The sequence below is a fragment of the Pseudoliparis swirei genome, chromosome 1, assembly GCF_029220125.1.
Source record: "Pseudoliparis swirei isolate HS2019 ecotype Mariana Trench chromosome 1, NWPU_hadal_v1, whole genome shotgun sequence".
NCBI classification, from domain to species: domain Eukaryota; kingdom Metazoa; phylum Chordata; class Actinopteri; order Perciformes; family Liparidae; genus Pseudoliparis; species Pseudoliparis swirei.
In genome coordinates this window covers 14,700,144-14,720,036 of record NC_079388.1, presented here as the reverse complement: position 1 = coordinate 14,720,036, position 19,893 = coordinate 14,700,144, and the positions used below count along the sequence as shown (strand labels likewise).

Sequence of the window (19,893 nt, the reverse complement as noted above, 5' to 3'; positions counted from 1 at the left end):
CCGCACCCTCCGCTTAGCCTAACATGAACCGTCCGAGTCTGAAGCCTCAAACCTCTTGAAGACGACCCAAATGTCCCGGAAGCGACCGTGTCACGAAACACACCTTCACACTCCAACCGCAAAACAAAGTGCTCTCCTTCCCCTCTCTGTCACCCACACAGTTTGCAAAAAAATCCCCCCGCTGCACATCCTTTACGTCACTTTCACACCGCGCCGACAGAAGAAGAAAAGAAGAAAAAAGAGTCACTCTGCTCCTGAAACAATGTCAAACACAATTCAACTCACACACACACACACACACACACACACACACACACACACACACACACACACACACACACACACACACACACACACACAGTGAGTGGTGCCCCCTCCTCTTATTGCCAGCAGGCTATAGTGGTATAGACGTTAGTCACAGGGGGAGGGGGTTTTGTGAGGACATGCTGCATGTGTGTGTGTGTGTGTGGTGGGGGTCTTTGTGAGTGAGTGTGGTGGGAGGAGGAGGAGAAGGAGGGGGGGGGGGGGGCATGGCGTTCTATTTCTCATAGACCAACAGCTGCTGTCTTTAGTGCAGAGCGAGCGAGAGAGGGAGGGAGGGAGGGCTGTGTGGCGGTGCGTGCGGCTCAGTGTTTCGGTGAATCCACAGCCCTCTGGCTCTCAAGGATAAAGGAGTCTCTCCGAGGAAAGACAGAGAACGGCGACGCCAGGACCTCTTCCCCCCCCCCCCCCCTCTTTTTTCTCCCAGCATCCTCCTTCTCGCCGCCTCGTTCTCCGACTGGCCGAACCGGCGGCCGGCTGTCTGAGTGTGTTTTTGTTGTTGCTGGTGTCTCTTTTGTTCCCTGCGTGCGTTCCCCCCCCCCCCCCCACCCCTGTCCCGGTGTTTTCACCCCTCCGGTCCAGAAGAGAAGGAAAGGACGAGCGAGAGAGTCCGAGGCATCGTCCATCCTCCCCTCCTGCGAGCCCAGCCGGTAAGCTGAGCCAGCAGCGCTCTCTTTAGGTGTTTTTTTCTTCTTCTTCTTCCCTTCTCTTCGTCACTCCATCCATTCGGTTCCGATAGCGTACGGAGGCCTCACAGTCCCACCCTGCACCTCAAAGAGAGGCTCATTCAGAGAGAGGAGGACGAGCCTGGAGGATGGACGTCGGTTAGACGCTATAGACGGAGGCTGGTGGCTGACTGGTGCTCGGTTTAAGAGAGAGAGAGAGAGGGGAAGGGTGGGGGGGGGGGGGGGTGCCTGTGGGAGAGAGGGAGGACTGGCGTGGGTCAGGGTCTCTGAGGGAATCGGGGGAGCGTGGAATTTGGCCCGAACCATATCAAACCCTGCGGGGCCGCTTCCACTGCAGCGCCGCTCACAGCCAACACACACCTCGGCAAAGAGCCACCGTGTCCTCTAGAGCGGGAGGATAAGGGGTCCACGTATAGGCTTTAATGTGTGTGTGTGTGTGTGTGTGTGTGTGTATTCAGTGATGGAGGACGTATGTGACCGAGAAGCATCAACCATCCCTCCGATGTACTGGAGGGTTCCGGGTTAATTGCATGTCAAGCATGTCTTTCAGCTCAATTATCACACATTTGTTATATCAGGAAATATTAGCATCACTACAAATGGCGTCTAATTTCACAGTGAGGTGAGGTGTGTGTGTGTGTGTGTGTGTTTGTGTGTGTGTGTCTCTGCAAACAGCCTGCTAAAAACAATAGCCCCTAGATTGCACCGCTGATCAGAAGGGGTGGGTTCATGCGACGAGAGTGGGAAAACAGGGAGGAGGGAAGGAAGAAAAGGAGGGAGGGAGGGAGGGAAAAAAGTGAATGGAGGAATGAATGAACGAGGGATGAGGCTTTTCGGGGGTGTTTCGTCCTCTTTCAAACGTGACACATGTCTCAGGTGGAGGTAAAAGTGGAGAGCGGGAGGGCAGCAGAGGGAGGGTGAAGCCGCACCATGTGACTCTGCAGCTCTTCTTGATTACACACACACACACACACACAGAGACAGACACACACACACACACACACAGAGACACACACACACAGAGACACACAAACACACACACAGAGACACACACACACACACACATCCGGTTGAGAAGGTGTTCATGTTGTTGTGCGATACATACATGTATTCATTCATGTGTGTGTCTGTGTACGTGTGCGTATATATTAAATAATAATTCATATTACTGTCTAGTAGTATCATACGTATTGTCGTCATATATGTCAAAAAATAGAGAAAATATATGTTTCATGTCCGTCATTATTTACTGTTATTGAAACGTGTTGACATACAGTAATAAACTGAGTGAACATGAGTCAGAATATGCAGATTTTAACCCATTTACTTGTGCACGTCAACAGCTAGTGTGTGTGTGTGTGTGTGTGTGTGTGTGCTCCATCAACTCGAGCGTGTTACAGTTTTTTTTGATTGCTAAACGACAGTGGGCACAACTGGAGTCACATGTGCAAAACTATAACTACAGTCTGCACTACCAACAGTCACCTGAGCTAAACAGTTCACATCACCTGCAAAACTCATTCCAAGCAACACAACTCTTAACACATGATTCAAAACACGCTCAGTGCAGCCAAACACTCTGCACAACCCTCACTGAGGTAACACACACTGAGGTAACACACACTGTCACCCAGAACACACTGAGAGTAAAAACACGAGCATCAAACACCAATACAGAAAATACTAACTTTTCATCTTTACAGTTTGAACAATTTCAGTGACTTCAAACAAAGTAATATTTTCTTCAAAGAAAAGAGTGACATTCTTTCAGATGATTTATTAAATTTTTTAGAACATAACAATTCTTTAAGGTAAATGAAAATTAGCAGTTTGCTTCAATAGTCTGTAGTAATTTACGGAATTACAGTAATGAGAAAAAAAAGGTAGAAACTCAAAGTACATACTGTAATTCAAACAAATAATTGAGGGGCTAATCCTGCCTCTCTCTAGCATCAGGCCACATGTTGTCATCAACATCACATCTAATGTTCTCTCTTGCCACCTGGGGAAGAACCTTCTGGAGGGCCTTATCCATCCCTGGCAGTCCTCTGGACTCGTGTCCTCACATCCGGCACACATGGCTTCCAAAAGAGACATTTGGTCATGTGGGTGGTGGCCAAACACTTTTGTTGCACCCTCAACCCTCAACCTGCCTCTCTCAATGAGAGACCATGGTTCACGACATGCTCTATAAGTGTAGCCCTTATTTCATCTGAAATAACAGCTCTTTGTCTTCCTCCACGCATCCACCCTCTCCCTGCCACCCTTCTCCCTCCACGAACCCGTCTTCCTTGTTCCATTTCCAAAATGAGTCTTTCTGAGCTCTACCTATATATACTGTAATATATATATATATAGATATAGATATATATATCTATATCTATATATATATATGTGTGTGTGTTAAATAACAAGTCTAAAACAAGACACCTGCTTAGCCTTTCAGCTGAAATTGCAATCATCAGTGTTTGAAAGGCACCAGGCTGAACTCTATTCCGTTTTGAATGTGTGGTTCACAGTTTTGACAGCAGTGTGTTAGCATTTGAACAAAGTGCTGTAAATCCACAGTGTTGTGCAGGTTGTGGTTAAAGTCATGGGATAAGTGTTAGAGTTTTGAAAACTGTGTTCAAGCAATGAAAAACAAACTTGAGTTTGGTCCACATGAACTGCTGCTGTGCAGACTGTAGTTAGAGTTTTGCACATGTGACTCCAGTTGTGTCCACTGTCGTTTAGCAAACGTAAAAAACTGTAATCAATGCATGTGTAGTTTTTTTCTTCTTCTTCATGTGTAAAATGGACCAGCGGCTGCGATGGCATTTACTCTGCTGTTGCTAGGACACTCCCTTTGAACATCTCAACCGAGCCTTCTGATTGGCCCCGCCGCGATGATGCAAGATTCCCTCATCCCAAATCTTTCCAGAGCGCCCATAGAAACATGCCCGTCTGCATTTCCCTCCTCTCATCTCTCACTCCTGCTCTGTCACTCTTTGTCTCACACCACCTCATCTCTCTCTCTCTCTCTCTTAATCGTGCACCATCTCCCTCGATTCATCGCTCTCGCTCCGTCGTTAACTCATTAACGGCTCCCGTGCTGCCGCTACTTCTTCCCCTCCGATCCGTCTCCATCGACTCGGGTGCATTCTGTCACTTCCTCGTCTAAAGGATGCTCAGTTTTGAAATGGTTCTGACGGCTCGTGGCGCTGCTCGCCTTGCAGAGGACTAGTGCTCTGTGTGCTTCTCACTGTATATATATATATATATATATAGATATATACTTACCTTCTCCCTCGGTCCATGTGAGGTGCAGCGTCTCATTAGGTGGCCTTAGAATCCAGCCCGCCGCACCGCTTTACGTGGCCCCTGACGGCTTTAATGACACGTGATCACCTTTTCTTAAAGAAATTGAAGAAAAATATCCCATGCTTTTATTTTGAAGGTTTTAGATTAAATGGATTTATTCTGTAACATTAGAGACATTTTCTTAAGTACAATATTTCTACACTCCAATAAACGATAATCAAATGCAAAGAGAGTCATTTATCAATATGTTACGAGGAGTCAATAAAGTGTTTCCGGCCCTTTAAGAGGGCGGCCATGATGCTGATTTGGCCCACGGTGAACATGAGTTTGACGCCCCTGCTTTAGCATGTGTCAGGAGTCAGGACTATCAGGGTTGACGAGGCGGTTGCTCTCTTTATATATTTCTCTTCATGCACTTGGCCGTGTGTAATTCGAGCGTTTCTCCTCGGCGATATCTGCACGGATGATCCATGTAATCACCGTGCAGTTATTACAGGTTACCGTGACGACATGTGTTTCACGCCGCAGATGTGTTGGGACTGGGATTAGAGAATGTGGGGGGTGGAGTGGGTGTTGTGTTTGTCTTGTTTTTTCTGATTCTCGCAGTATTTGTCGCCTTTTTCGAAGCCACAAATCCCAAAACGATGTGTCATGATCTGCCTCCGCTGGGCTCGACGTGGATGAGGTCGTCTTGCGAATGAGGGACGAGCGACGCGTGTTTCGTCAAAACGTGTTGACGCCGGAGAGACGGCGAAGGGACGAGAGCCTTCCAGAGACAGCGTGGCATCAAAATGTAAAAGTTAGGAGTCTCGGGGACATTTTGCTGCTAATAATATCTTAAACCATTGACCATGACGCTTTTATCCAAATCGACTTATAATCACGTGACATTCATACATCGTAGACGCGGCTACAGGGAGCGGCTCGGTTGTGGCTTGCTCAACGCGACCATTGAACCTCCGACCCTCCGACCCTGCTACCTACATGACCCACAGTCGCCCATTTTAAAGTTTTACATGCACATCGTGCTTTTTAAATAAAAAACAACCCCTCTGTGACCGTCCTGTGCATGTGGATGATTGCTCTTTTCCCCTCGTGGATGGACGACCATGTTGCTTTCAATCCTTTGATTAAAGTTCAACATCTTCCGGATGTTTTGTCCATGTGGCCAAACGGATTTCCTAAAAATTAAAAAAAAAAGCCTGACAAATCCACATTTAATCTCGACCCCCTTTAATCTCATTGACAGGTCCGACCCGTCTGTCTCCAGCTCTAACATCTGTCTTTCAAACGTCTGCCTCTTGAGCTTTGATCCTTTGCTGTTGACTGTCCTTTTTTTCTTTTTTTTCCCGCTGGAGTTCAGAGGTCGGATCAGACCGGAGCTAGCGGCCAAGGGCTGAGATCATTTTGGGCTGAATTTGAGCTGTGAGCCGTCTCCACCTGGTACTCTTGTGGGTAAAAAAAAAAAAACAGTACTGGAAGGAATCAGAGATTAATCCCTCGGAGAAGAGATGATCCTGTTAAAGGGCGTGGGGAGGGGGGTCGGGGTGTGTGGGGAGGGGGGGGGGGGCAAGACGGTTATATGAAATATTTATAACAGACAAAAGAGAATTCAGGGATGCTGTCAGTAGGAGGACGTTCAGTCGTATACATTTTTTTTTTTACTATAGAGAAACAAACAGGACAGAAGTTGAAGATAAAATAAGAAAAACTATTATTTGACACAAGAAAAAGAAAAAGCTAATTATCTCTCCCACTTGGATAAAAAAAAGACATTCCAAGTTTAAAAATGAGCAATTCTTTAATTAACCGCAGAGTCCATGAAGTAACTCATTGAACCAGTGAGAACATTTAGGAGACAGTGAGCTTTACTTCACAGTGACGAGGGAGCCGAGGTCTGATAACTCTTTGATCGCACGACCGAACTCCGGATGCAGAGCGGCGCGTGTGGAAGCTACTGGAAAGTCGTATTTAACTCTGTCAACATCCTCGTGACGTCTGTCCTGCAGAAAACTCCTTGAACTGTGTGTGATATTACAATCCTCTCCTCCCAAACCAGACACTCTCTCTCTCTCTCTCTTTCTATGGCGATAAAAGAGGAGATGGGGAATTTTCTGGATGTAATCAGATTACTTCCACATCTGCTCTGCGAGGACTTCCTACACCACCGTGGCCTGTTGTATGTTGATCGGACCAATTGATGTGCACTATCGTCGATAAAGCAGCACGAGGCGCCCTGCCCTCGGGTCATATTTAAGATCAATAAGCCCCCAATTCAATGGGAAGGTGAAGCCAAATGTAGGTCGATGGATAGGCTAAAAGATAGAAGAGCGGGAAGAGAGGAAGACAGTAATAAATCGAGAGGCGACATATCTACTTAGCGATGGTATCTGGATGGTTGGGAACCCTTCATTGTCGTACTTTGACATGGACAACGCCAACAAGACGCCAACAAGACGAACACACTGCTGCACAGTCGTGTATCTAAAACAGGGGCGTCAAACTCATGTTCACCGTGGGCCAAATCAGCATCATGGCCGCCCTCTTAAAGGGCCGGAAACACTTTATAAACTCCTCGAAACATATTGTTCAATAACTCTCTTTGCATTTGATTATTGTTTATTTGAGTGTAGACATATTGTACATAAGAAAAAGTCTCAAGTATTACAACATAAATTCATTGAATCTAAATCCTTCAAAATAAAAGCACGGGATATTTCTCTTAAGAAAAGGTGATCACGTGTCTTTAAAGCCGTCAGGGGCCACATAAAGCGATGCGGCGGGGCCGGATTCGGCCCGCGGGCCTTGTGTTTGACACCTGTGATCTAAAAGGTAGCAAGTAACCCACGGGTCGCACAATGTTTCGTAAAGACGGCCGCAGTCGGGTGTCTATTGGTTCCGGTGCGTAGAGGTTGTCGGGCGGGCGAGAGTCTTCCACGAGGTTTCTTGGGAGTCACGTGTAACCGTAGAGACGCCCTCCCTCCAAGTTTCATGGATATCAGGCTGCTTCGTTTTTTTCTGAAAAGCCAAACTCCTGGTCAGATGTAAATACATGATGTATCCGCGATACCTTCAGGACCGAGACATCCGTCGTGTAATAAAAGACTCCTATATCAGAGTCGAGGGAGACGCTAGCAGCTCTGTCATTGGATTTGACACTCCGGCAACCCCAGCCAAACATGTCAACATCAATCAGTCCTGAGCCTTTTGGTTTGTAGAGTTCAAAGTGAGACAATTTGTATTTATTAAATACTGCCAATAAAGCAGAAATATATGCAGGAATGTCTTTCTGGGATATAAGTAAAACAACAGGGTTATGTTACAGGAAAGAAGACTGCTTGAGTATCAGATTGTCCTGTATGCGACCAACGCTGTTATTTCCTATATCGCTTTCTTCGTGTGTGTGTGTGTGTGTGTGTGTGTGTATGCCAGATCGGCCGTGGGCACACTGAGGTGCTGACAGCCATGCTTGAGTCCAGTGTTTGATAGGACTTGTGAGACGATACACAAACACTCTATACCTTTTCCCATTTCTGTGCACACACACACACACACACACACACACGCTCATTAATGAATTCAGCTTGAGCCGGTTAGGATTCATCTTGTATCGTTCTTTTTGCATCAAACACAAAAAGAAAAGGTGTGCAACTCAGAAATAAATAACTAGACAGAAATAAAACACAAAACAGCCACACTTTCACACAAGGGATCCACCGAAACGTCCCACATGGACTATTTCTCTTCTTTTAGTTCGTTCTCATCCATCTTTTTTGTCGAGGGGGGACCGCTTCGAGGCACCGAGCTGGATTTAGATTCTGGGTCACGCCGGGGTCAGAGGTCACCGCGTTCATCCATCCATTCATCCGTTCTCTGTGGTCTGTGTCCCAATTCCACAGCACGTAGTAATAGTATGCAGTGTGTACTACATATGAGAACTAGAACGGGCACTCGGTAGAGTGCATACCTTTGCATATCACAAGATTGGGCATTGAATTATGAACATTTTGGCATTAGTTGCATGCCAATTGGATAAAAATTTACGATGGTAAAAAGAAGATTTTGACCTTTTCATGACCTTGACCTTGACCTTTGACCCGATCGATCCCAAAATCTAATCAAATGGTCCCCGGATAATAATCAATCATCCCATCAAATTTCATGCGATTCGGTTTAATACTTTTTGATTTATGCGAGTAACACGCATACAAATAAATAAATACACGGCGATCAAAACATAACCTTCCGCATTTTCAATGCGAAGGTAATAACTGCTTTTGTGTCATTACAAAAATACGGATGGGCAGTCTTCCGGAAGCGTCGATGTAGTTTCTCGTCTTTCTCATCGTTAGTGGCATCTTTCTGTTGAGGTTGTTGTGTTTCTATCGCGCTAATATGCTTTTCCATCAGATGTTGGTGTCTAAGAGCGGTTCACTCAACGTGTGTTTAACTACACGCTGGTCTGTCGGGGAGTCGGCGTTCAACAACATCTATCTGCAGCGTCACGCCATCATTTTCTCGCTCTGGCACGGGAAGATGACGATGACGTCGCCGTCCTTAGTCCCGCCGACGAGGCTCCGGTCGGGGTCAGTTATTTTTGGGGAACAGACGTCAAAGTGCACAACACCGAACACTTTGGAATTTCAGACAACTCGGACGTCTACGTTACTGCAAAAATGATTCTCCAAAGATTTGATGCTATGTTGGTATTCCAAATATCACTCCGAGGACTATTATCAATTCCCGTTGGGATATAAAAGCGTACATTTACTGGTATTTTGTCCAGTGTGTACATATGATACACTTAAAACCTGCTCAGCGTGTGTAAGAATGGATGTTTGGTGCTTTAGACACGAATAAACAACGTTTACGTCATAACGTTCTCCCTCGTGCCATGTTGCACTGTCAAAAATAATCCAATAAAAGGTAGAGAGCCAAAAAGATCATCTTCAATAAGAAGAAATAGTCGGTCTGCGGTACAGAAATGGACAATTGACTGATTGATTGAAGGAGAGTAGAAGGAGAGAGGACGAGACGGCCTTTACGTCCCATTTAGGGAAGTCCTTGTCGCTCACTTTCTGTCTTACACACACGAATGTAACAATTTTTTTTGCAGTGTTTTGTGTTTATTTTAAGTTTTTTGGGGGACACTGCCGGAGTACATCGCTGCCACGTCGGTAAACAGCTCGTTGTGTCTAATTTACTTTCTTTGAGCTTCTTGTTTTCGAGTTTGAAGTGTGTTTCTACGACCCCTCGCAGCCCGTTAGTGTGTACATAGAGCGGCGTATTAGCCAATCGCACACCTGGCGGAGAGCAGCGCTCTGCTGAGTGCACCTTCCTAGTTCAATTTGATTCAAGTCAAACCAATACGGCGCAAACTAATTCAATTCAATTCCTGGTGGATGTTTATACACACACACACACACAGAAACACATACTGTACTTACATCTCTCTGCTCACACACACACACACACACACACACTGACCTGACCCACATGAAGCAGTGTGTAAGCAGTCCATCAGGGACGCAGAGTTTCTCTCTTCTCTCTTTGTGTACAGATCGCAGGGGGTCAGTGAAGGACGAAGGGTGGGGGTGTGAGGGAGGGGGGGGGGGTAACACACATCACAGGCCCCCCGTGTGAGTGCGCGTAGACCCCCTAAAAGCCTATAGCGCTTCCTTTGATAGCAGTTAATTGGCGTCCCCCATTACAAACGAGGATAACAAGCGCTCACTGTACATCCATTCGCTGTCTGACAGCCGGAGCTCTGAGAGGAAAACTTGTTTAAAACTGCAACTGAATTTTTTCCAACTGGGCTTTTTTCCAAGGTTTATAACGCCCGAGAGCCAAATTGTGGTATGGAAATATTAATGGCTGCATTAAATATAAGGCCTGTATTCATTTCTGTGGCGGAGAAAAGAAAGAAAACAGAGCACGGATTTTAATACCAATAATCGTTCACGCTGGACCCTCTGACAGAGAGGATATTGCAAATAGACAATGTAAATACGCATTATGCATGATGCAGCTTCATAATAGCTGCACAACAGAGACACGAGAGCTCGCTTCTTATCCACCTCTGAGCAAATAAGCCTTGAAATCAATCAGCTGCTGCCCCACTTCTTTATTTCAACTGGGAAAAAAAACTATCATATTAATGCTTGTTCGCAATGAAAATGGATTAAAGCACCAGTTTAACATGCCATACCCTCCTTCTCCCCCTCCTTCTCTCTCTCTCTCTGACATTCTTTCCATCTCTCACTCTATCCACCCCTTTCTCTTTGTTAGCCTCGCAGCACAGAATCACAATGCTCATTTGCAATCGCCCTTTCACGAGGCACCGTGCACTGCTCTGGACTCTGTGTCCATATGTGTGTGTGTGTGAGGGAGAGAGAGGGAGAAGGGGGAGGGGTGATGCTATAGAATGGTAAACCTCCTCCTTCTTTTTTATTCTCTTTTTTTGTCCTTTGGCGCCTCGTCCTTTGCTTTCACGCTCAGTCAATCTCCACTTGTATTCTCCTCTGCTCCTCAGGGAGGAGGAACACCAGTATCTATAACTGTGTATGATTGTGTGTGTAGGTGTGTGTGTGTGTGTGTCTCGTTGTCTCCTCTCCTCTCCTTTCCATTTCATTCCTGCATCGTCGTCTCCTCTCCTCCACTCTCATCTCCCGTCCTTCTTCGTTCTCTCATCCCCTCTCCTCCCACAGAGATGTCCTCCGGTATATAATCATCCATTTTCCTTCCCACCAACTAGCAGCATCCACATGATGCTACTTACAGTAAACACTGCATCACAGCGCTCACATGTCCTCCAAACAAAAGCAGAGGATGAACCGAATGTAGGTGGGTGTGTAGAGTTCATCCCCTTCTTTTCCACTCAAAACAGACAGGTGTGTGTGTGTGTTTTTTCATCCTCCTGCACTCATCCCTCCATATAGCTTTAGGGCGATAATGCTGAGAATAACTAAGGAGAGAATGGAGGGAGGCTATATAAGAGCCACAGAGGAAGAGGTAGAAAGGTTGTGCGGAGAGAAGACGAGTGAGTGAACGGGGGAGAGAGGGATGAGTTGAGAGAATGGGTGAAAGAGTGAGAAAGAGTGAAAGACACAGAGTGGGAATAGGAATAATAACCAGTGTGTTTGGACTCTCACCTAAACAGACAGATGTCTGCATAAAACGACTCTCCGACTCGCTTACATTCTCCCCTTCCTCCCCCCTCTCTCCGACTCTCTCGCCATCTCTTTCTGAAATCGCTGATGAAGCAACTTTATATTTAAAGAAGGTCCGGCCCCTCCTGATTGGTCAGACTTCTCTCTCAGTGTCTGCTCACTGGAGGCTGCAGAGTCGTCTGATGTTTGATTACCGGGACAAGGATTCACGACGGGCTTCGTTAAGTTACAGCTCCGATATAAAAGTCTTTGACTTTGACTTTGAATACTTCAAAACTAAGAAAAATGTTTATTCACACGGATAAATTAGAAGGAAAAACTCACTATATCAAAGAAGATGTGAATGAATGAGCAACGGGTCACGTCCCACCTTCAAAACACCAAATGAGGAGATATTATAGCGTTGGTTTTACAAGTGTTAATATTCACTCACTTCATGCATAGTGCGTTAACATTTTTAAAATTCATTGGAAAGTTAGGTTTACGAACAAAACAAACTAGCTACTGTTAGAGGTTAACTAGCTACTGTTAGAGGCTAACTAGCTACTGTTAGCGGCTAACTAACTACTGTTAGTGGCTAACTAGCTACTGTTAGAGGCTAACTAGCTACTGTTAGAGGCTAACTAACTACTGTTAGAGGCTAACTAGCTACTGTTAGAGGCTGACTAGCTACTGTTAGAGGCTAACTAGCTTCTGTTAAAGGCTAACTATACTGTTAGAGGCTGACTATAGCTACTGTTAGCAACTAGCTAACTACTGTTAGTAGCTAACTAACTACTGTTAGCGGCTAACTAACTACTAGCCACTTAAATTTAGGAAAAGATTGTGGTTGACGTTATCTTGACTCACGATCAATGCTCACTGGGTTTGCTTTCCTTTCCAGTGTTTTGATTGGACCGTATTCTAATATATAAAAATGAATATGATCGTCAGTCGCGTCTCAAACCCTCACGCTGCATATCAAATACGGAGAAGGAAGTGGACGCGCGTGTGTGGCTTAAACAGCATGCAGTGCTGGGAAAAGCAAACAATTGTCAGGAAGCTCTAATGGAAAATTAAAGCACTCAACTAATTAACAGAATTGAAAATGATAATCCATCAGTGTGTAGTCAGGGCCCCGAAGCAGGAGTAAAATTATATGTCTGCTCTCAATTTGATCTGAAATCCCATTAATATTCATAACAACAGCTGCTGGCCTTCCATTAAAGATCCACTCTACCTTAAACAACTACTTCTCTGTGGTTGGAAGCATGAGAAAAAGTACATGATGTGAGTTTCTGAGGGGTTTTCACGGTTGACTCGTTTACCTTGACTCAGGTCTGCACCTCTCTCGACCTCAGCATCCTGTGCAGTACTTGACCTTTTCTCTTTCCCTGAGAAGAGAGATCAATAAGCGTTAGGCAATTTACTTTAAGGGAACATACAGTAAAAAGAAAAATCTCTATTTGAGGAAAAGGACATGCAATTACAGGAGTGGACGGTCTTGTTTACAACCTTTTAGAGGAGAGTATCATCCACCCACCCACCCACCCACCCACCCATCCAGCTATCCGGCCATCCAATCCACCTGATCGCTAACACTGAACGATAACCGACAGTGTTGCCATGAGAATGAGAGGCTGTGTTTCCCTGGCAACTGTTCTTCAAAGGCCCGCACCTCTCTCCTGTCTGCGCTCTCTCTGTCTCTCGACGAGATTCGATGATGCAATGGCACCAGCGGTCGTGTTAATAGTTACGCCAATCAGCGGGTAAGACAGCGCTGGAGTTGTGATGACAATGACTGAGACAAGCTTAATGAGCTTTATTCATTATCAAGTGTAAAAGTGGGAAAGAAAGAAACACAGTTCTAGGTTCTCAGATTAGACCGATGGAAGTGAAATACTGATCATTTTGGTTTGAGTACATCTTTTGTTTGACCCAGTGTTTTAGCCTAAATAGCATCAGACACCTAAAGCAGCTTGTGTTTTGTTTTGATATAATTATATCAGCTGAAATGACTTCCTCTCATGTAAACGGGGTTGTTCGTAGTTGCAGAGTCAAAGAGAATTATTACCTGAATTTGCAGTTCCTCTCAGCGCTGCTGAACTTTTAAGCTGTTTCAGCGTTCTGGTCACCGAAAAAGAACAAACTACTGTTTCTGTTTGCTTTTTTACTATTTTGTTCACTCGTCACGCTCATCTTTCAGCTGTTTTCAGGGAAAGAAGAAACTCTAAAGAGCCACGCCACCAAATAAGAGACTTAGCAGCTAACTAGCTAGGCCTACTGTTAGAGGCTAACTAGCTACTGTTAGAGGCTAACTAACTCCTGTTAGAGGCTAACTAGCTACTGTTAGAGGCTAACTGACTCCTGTTAGAGGCTAACTAGCTACTGTTAGAGGCTAATTATCTACTGTTAGCCTCCTAACTAACTACTGTTAGAGGCTAACTAACTCCTGTTAGAGGCTAACTAGCTACTGTTAGAGGCTAATTATCTACTGTTAGCCTCCTAACTAACTACTGTTAGAGGCTAACTAACTCCTGTTAGAGGCTAACTAGCTACTGTTAGAGGCTAACTAACTCCTGTTAGAGGCTAATTATCTACTGTTAGCCTCCTAACTAACTACTGTTAGCGGATAACTAGCCACTGTTAGAGGCTAACTAGCTACTGTTAGAGGCTAACTAGCTACTGTTAGAGGCTAACTAACTCCTGTTAGAGGCTAACTAGCTACTGTTAGAGGCTAATTATCTACTGTTAGCCTCCTAACTAACTACTGTTAGAGGCTAACTAGCTACTGTTAGAGGCTAACTAACTACTGTTAGAGGCTAACTAGCTACTGTTAGCGGCTAATTATCTACTGTTAGCCTCCTAACTAACTACTGTTAGTTGCAAGTCGAAGTGTCCTTGAGCAAGGCACTGAACCCCCAGTTGCTTCCCGGGCGCATCACTGCAGCCCACTGCTCCTTAATAACTAAGGATGGGTTAAATGCAGAGAACTAATTTCCCCTTGGGGACTAATAAAAGTGTATATATATAACTAGCCACTGTTAGAGGCTAACTAGCACTTCCCTATTTTACTAAATATTCTATAATCTTTGGCTCTTATATTAATTTGCACGTCACGGACCTTTCTTTGTCCATGCTCTTCCTTGCCATGGCCTACCCAATGCTTTCCCCCAACACTCCAGTGTACATGACGTTGAATTGTATGTTCATTTCTCTTTCCCTCTGTGTCCACCTGTTCGTCTCCTTGTCAGGTGATAGGGTGCTGATGCTGTAACCACCGGGAGGAGCTGACAAGCCCCGGTTGATGCTGTGAATCGTTCCAGAGGGAGAAACACAAGCGAAGGTAGGAATGAAAAAAGAGGACACACTGCAGAGAAACACCATATGGAGGAGAGTGAAGGGATGGGTGGACAATTTAGGAATAAGGAAACGGCAATGGGTGGAGAGGAAACATGAGAGCTGCATCCACTGTGTACAGTATACAGCTGCTGCAAGGGGTTTGGTTCACAGGCCACTGAATACCCAGTCAGCCAAGAGAGATCATTGTGGTTTTCAAGGCAGAGAGAAAGACGCACAGATGGAGAGAGAGAGAGAAAGACGCACAGATGGAGAGAGAGAGAGAGAAAGACGCACAGATGGAGAGAGAGAGAGAGAGAGAGTTCAGATGGCATTATCGGTGAGTTGATGGTTGGACTTGGCACTCGTTAAATCCACACTGGTGAGGCTCCCGGGCCGTAACAGGAGGAATCTTTCAACGCGAGCTGAAAGGAGGCTGGGAGGCCTCGCTCTCAGTCCGGAAACCAGGTTTTGCCTTTCAGCCGCCATGTGTGAAGCCGAGCCCACGTCTTTATCTTGCCGGACTACAGATGAGAGCTGTGTGCTTGGCGCGGTTGCGTAAGACAGGGGCCACTTTGCTCCACTTTCACGCCGGCTGCCTGCTAACGTCGCGTGTGTTGAAGAGAAGCTGAAACAAGAGGCCAACAAACACACTTCCTAATTCACAGAACGCCGTGTCCTAATGCTCAGACAGCGGGCCCCGACAGACATTTTTTTCATGTAATGTACATTATGGGCGGCCGGTTGAAGAGGAAAGGTGTTTGTTTTTTCCATATCCGTTTTGCCGCTCATGGATTTGTTGGCGCCTCAAGGCCACCGGCAAAAACCGAATGGCAGCGTGACACAGATGTTGTGTGACAAGACGAGGCCGGAGGAGCCCGGGAGGGTGCTGCTGAGTGGTGAAATAGAGAAGTGAGGCGCAGAGGAGAGCTGCAGGGGATTTTTTTTTGAGGAACCCATTCTGACGTCAGAGAGACGAAAAAAGAGAGAGACGGCGCTTTCTCTATTTGCGTAAGTGTTGAAATGACACAGACAAACAACAGGGACGATACAGCAAGGGGGGGGGGGGAGTGGGTGGGTGGGTGGGAGTAAGAAATGCAAACAGCATTGAACATCTCTTATTATCTTAATATCTTATTCTCTTAATATCACACAACCGGCAGAGTATTGAAGAAAAAAAAGAGAGAGCTGCACCAGACACACGCAGACCAAATAGAGAAAACCACAGGCCTTTAAATAGATGGCTGAAAAAGAAGAAGTGTGAAGTGGACGGAGATTACGCAGAGGAAGAAAGAGTGAGAGCAGAAGTTTACACCAGGCTCCATGAAGAGACGCCAGGCAGCCGAGCTAACGCGGGAATAAATAACAGCGACGACTTCACGGAGCAGGGAGGACGAGGACGTCGAAGAGAGGACGCGACCGATAAAGGAAGAGCGATATCACGCGTAGGAAGAGAGGGTAAGAAGAGTTGGTCGGTTTCTAGACTTCCTGTTTTTTGTGAACGTGTGTGTTCACCATGAGTGTTCCGGTGCATCGGATCACTTTCGTGAAAAGCAACCCGACCCAGTGTGTGAGTGTGTGTGTGTGTGAGTGTGTGTGAGTGTGTTTGCGCAGAGCTGGACGCTCCTCCATTTATTTATTTCATCTTCTGCTGAGACGATATCACCAGGCCAACAGTATCCTGGCAACCATCAGCCGAGCGCTGCCGCTCTCAGGATGGACCGCACGCTGCTTCAGACTCGGTGTGCGTCTGTGTGTGTGTGTGTGTGTGTGTTAACGTGCACACACACTCTCACCATGTCAGAGAGCTCTCATTGCCTCCGACTCTAATCTGCATGGGCCCGATATGAATCAGTTATTCATGTATTCATAGCGTCAGTTCAGCGTGCATCTTGGAGCAGGTGGTCTTATAAGTCAGAGAGAAGATGGAGGGCGTTTTTTTTCACATCTGGACCGATGCCCACAGGTTACAGCAGTGACTCAGCATATAGCTCTCTCTCTCTCTCTCTCTCTCTCTCTCTCTCTAGAAAAGTACAAATCTGAGAGAGAAGTAGCTCCTTTGGAGGACGTCCATGAACTGGAGGGTGTGGGTCTGTCTGTAACCTCCGTGCTGCATTGCAACACAACCTTCTTTGCCGAGTTACAGTTAAAAAAGCCTTTTTATTTCATTTCACTTCAAACATGCTAATGGCGGCCATTAATCCCCCTCGCTGAGAGGCCTCGGCGAACAAAGCAGAGGAGACGGCGGAGGAAGTGAGACTCGGCTCACATTCTGCTTCCGAAAGGCCCTTTACGGTCGAGAAGGAAAGGGAACCACTCTAAAAAGCCCAACTTCAAATTTGTTGTCCTAACACATTTTTTTAAGTTGAGTCAACAAATGCCTTTGAAAGAAGTTGAACGAACTCAAAATGTCAATTTCATTAATAAAGAGTGGAATCCACTTAAAATGTTAAGTTGAGAAAACTTAATATAGTGGTTTGGGCATCTGCTGAGGTAACTAAGGCCACTGCGCATGTATGTCAGTAAACACACACACACATATATATACATATATATATACAAATACATATATAAATACATATATATATGTAAATACATATATATACTACTTTAATCTTATATTTTAAATAATAAAATAATATAAAAATATTTTCTTTAGCCCCTGTTTAAAATACATTGGTTTTTGATACCATTGTTTGTTTATTATATTTAGATATGGATTAGATTTGGAAGGATATTGTCCATTGTTTAATGGCAGATTTGCTCCAGTTCAGGTTTTTGTCACTTATTGAATTAAAGGGAGCCTGTACCGTGAGAGCAAATGTTTCCCTGTATTTTGCTCAATTTATTTATTTAATTTAACAGACTATGAAGATTGAAATACTATAATACTAATGTGTAGGAGGTGACTCTTGTATGAAAGTGGTATATTTTAGTTTTAAAATCTGCATAAAATGTCTTTGACTTTTAAATTGTATTGTTACAGAATGGGAAGGAAAGAAATGAAAATTTAAAAGAGGCGGTGAATATTTATTATAGTCTCTGTATGCTTGTTTTCTCAAGCAGCCCAGTTTCAAGGGAATGCCATTGTCCTTCTGTGTTGTATATATGTTCCATCATATACCATTGTGGCAGTGGCGGGTGTCAAGGCTCGGCTGCAGAGTGGGTGGAGCGGGGTGTGGTTCAGGAACGGTGTCTGATTGTCATCAGCTGGACTGATTGGTAATCAGATTGGTAATCAGTCCAGCTGATGACGATCTGTGTTGGTTATCTGAGTCTGTCTCCATAAAGGAGCTGGACAGACAGGAGATGAGAGGAGCGTGGAGAGCAGAGACACAGTCTGCTGTTGGAATAAACCTTATTACCGAATATCCCTCTGGCTACTTGTTGCTTATTGGTGCTTTAGGGGGGTGGAACCTACTCGTGACGGCTACACACGTGTCACAACCATGTTCCAAAGCTTGTTTCAGGACTTGATTTTGGATTCACAAAACAGAATTTTTTCTTTATGCAGCCATTTTGATTTTTAAGGATGTTGACCCTCTGCTGTCTATGTTCAAGTGTTGACACCTGGAATTCATATAGTTATGCAAACAAATGTTTAGTTATTGTTAATAAACATTTTGTGTATGAAGAAGTTTGTTTTCTTTAACTGTTGACTTTTCCAAAGAAAACGGTGTACATTTTTAATTAATTTAAATGAAGGCAACGTTGCAAAGAATGTTGAGTGTACTCAAATAATGGGCAGTGAAATTTAATAACAAAACATTTTAAGTTAAAGTAAGTTCTCTCAACAAAACGTTTTAAGTTAAAAGTAAGTTCTCTCAACAAAAATGTTAAGTGCTGTTGATGTATGTTTTAATCTACAAGAACACACAATTTAAAGTTTCTCCAATTTAATATTTTAAGTGTTCGGAACTTAAGTACATGAGTAGATGTAACTATCAAATGCAATATTTTAAGTAGTGTTAACTTAAATACATAAGTACGTCTGAATAGTAATGTTACGTTTGACAAACTTAAGATATCACTTTGAGTGAACTTCTTATCATAAGTTGACACAACACATTAGCTCTTAGTTGAGTGAACTCAAAAAGGCTTTGCAGCTGGTTGCCTCACTTTTTTAAGTTGACTCAACTTTTTTTTTTTTGGAGTGCAGGGGGGGAGGGGTTTTATTCTTGAATATTCGATTTTCCCATTTTGGTTTTTATGATTCTTGTCTGTGTTTTTTTTTAATGCGTCACATGCGACCTCTGACTCCTCTTCCTCTTCCGTCCCTCATTTCTCTTAAATTTCCTCTTCAAGTAGCTGTTAGGTTGTTAAAAGCACGTTGTATAAACCACACGGCCGGACGATATATTCTGCTCTTTATCGCAGCCGTGTGATGTTTACGAGTCAAATGTTTCAAACGCGAGGCTGCATGTTTCTTACGGCTGCGACGTTCAATCAAATGGTAATAACGACATATTTGGTGTCTGTACACAACTTTAAAGTCTTCACTCACTTGTGTGGTTGAATTTGGGGTTATATCTTTCAGTATAGTGATAATGCTTAACGACTAGGTCATGTTTGGAGCATATAGATCAATTTAATAATTGGGATTCGTCACCGTCAGCTTGTCATGAATTAAATTAAAATCACAATTTTCCATTAAAAAACGGACCTGTTTCTTTTCACACGCTTGTGATTCAGTAATTTAAGAATAGTAATAAAAAAAAGATATTACGCTTAATATTTAGCGGTAATGAAAATGTATTCGGAAGGAGTCGATTAATGATGCATGCGCCTAATGAATTATGACACGCAGCTCTCTCCCTTCACGCGTTAGAACACACGGTGCTTTTCTCGGACCTTTGAGTCCTTATTCAGAACAAAAATCTAATTTTTTAGCGCTCAAATAATAATATCTGGCTGCACAGCGTGAGTTTTTGCACCGTCTGGCCCGCAATTCTTAAAACACATACAAGCGTGTCTTCCTGTATCCGACCCAAAGTGTAATCTGATAAAGCGTGCATTATTGGTTTCATGAAGTTCTGGCATCTGGCATAAAGAGCCCGCCATAAAGTATCCATAGGCCGCTGTACACGGAGAGCATTGGG

General features: G+C 44.5%; 1 protein-coding gene across 5 annotated transcripts in view; it reads left to right on the top strand.

Moving 5' to 3' along the window:
• Positions 1 to 633: 633 nt before the first annotated feature.
• The window catches only part of fam49al (family with sequence similarity 49 member A, like), a 33,680-nt gene continuing 14,420 nt past the window's right edge, over positions 634 to 19,893 (top strand). For 2 of the 5 annotated variants that reach the window (XM_056416478.1, XM_056416520.1), the window contains exon 1: positions 15,909 to 16,252. The gene's annotated coding sequence lies outside the window, so the exon portion shown is untranslated. Of the gene's footprint in view, positions 972 to 14,709; positions 14,802 to 15,224; positions 15,806 to 15,908; positions 16,253 to 19,893 lie in introns of those variants that run through there. The other 3 variants (XM_056416512.1, XM_056416486.1, XM_056416503.1) reach the window with 3 other exon arrangements.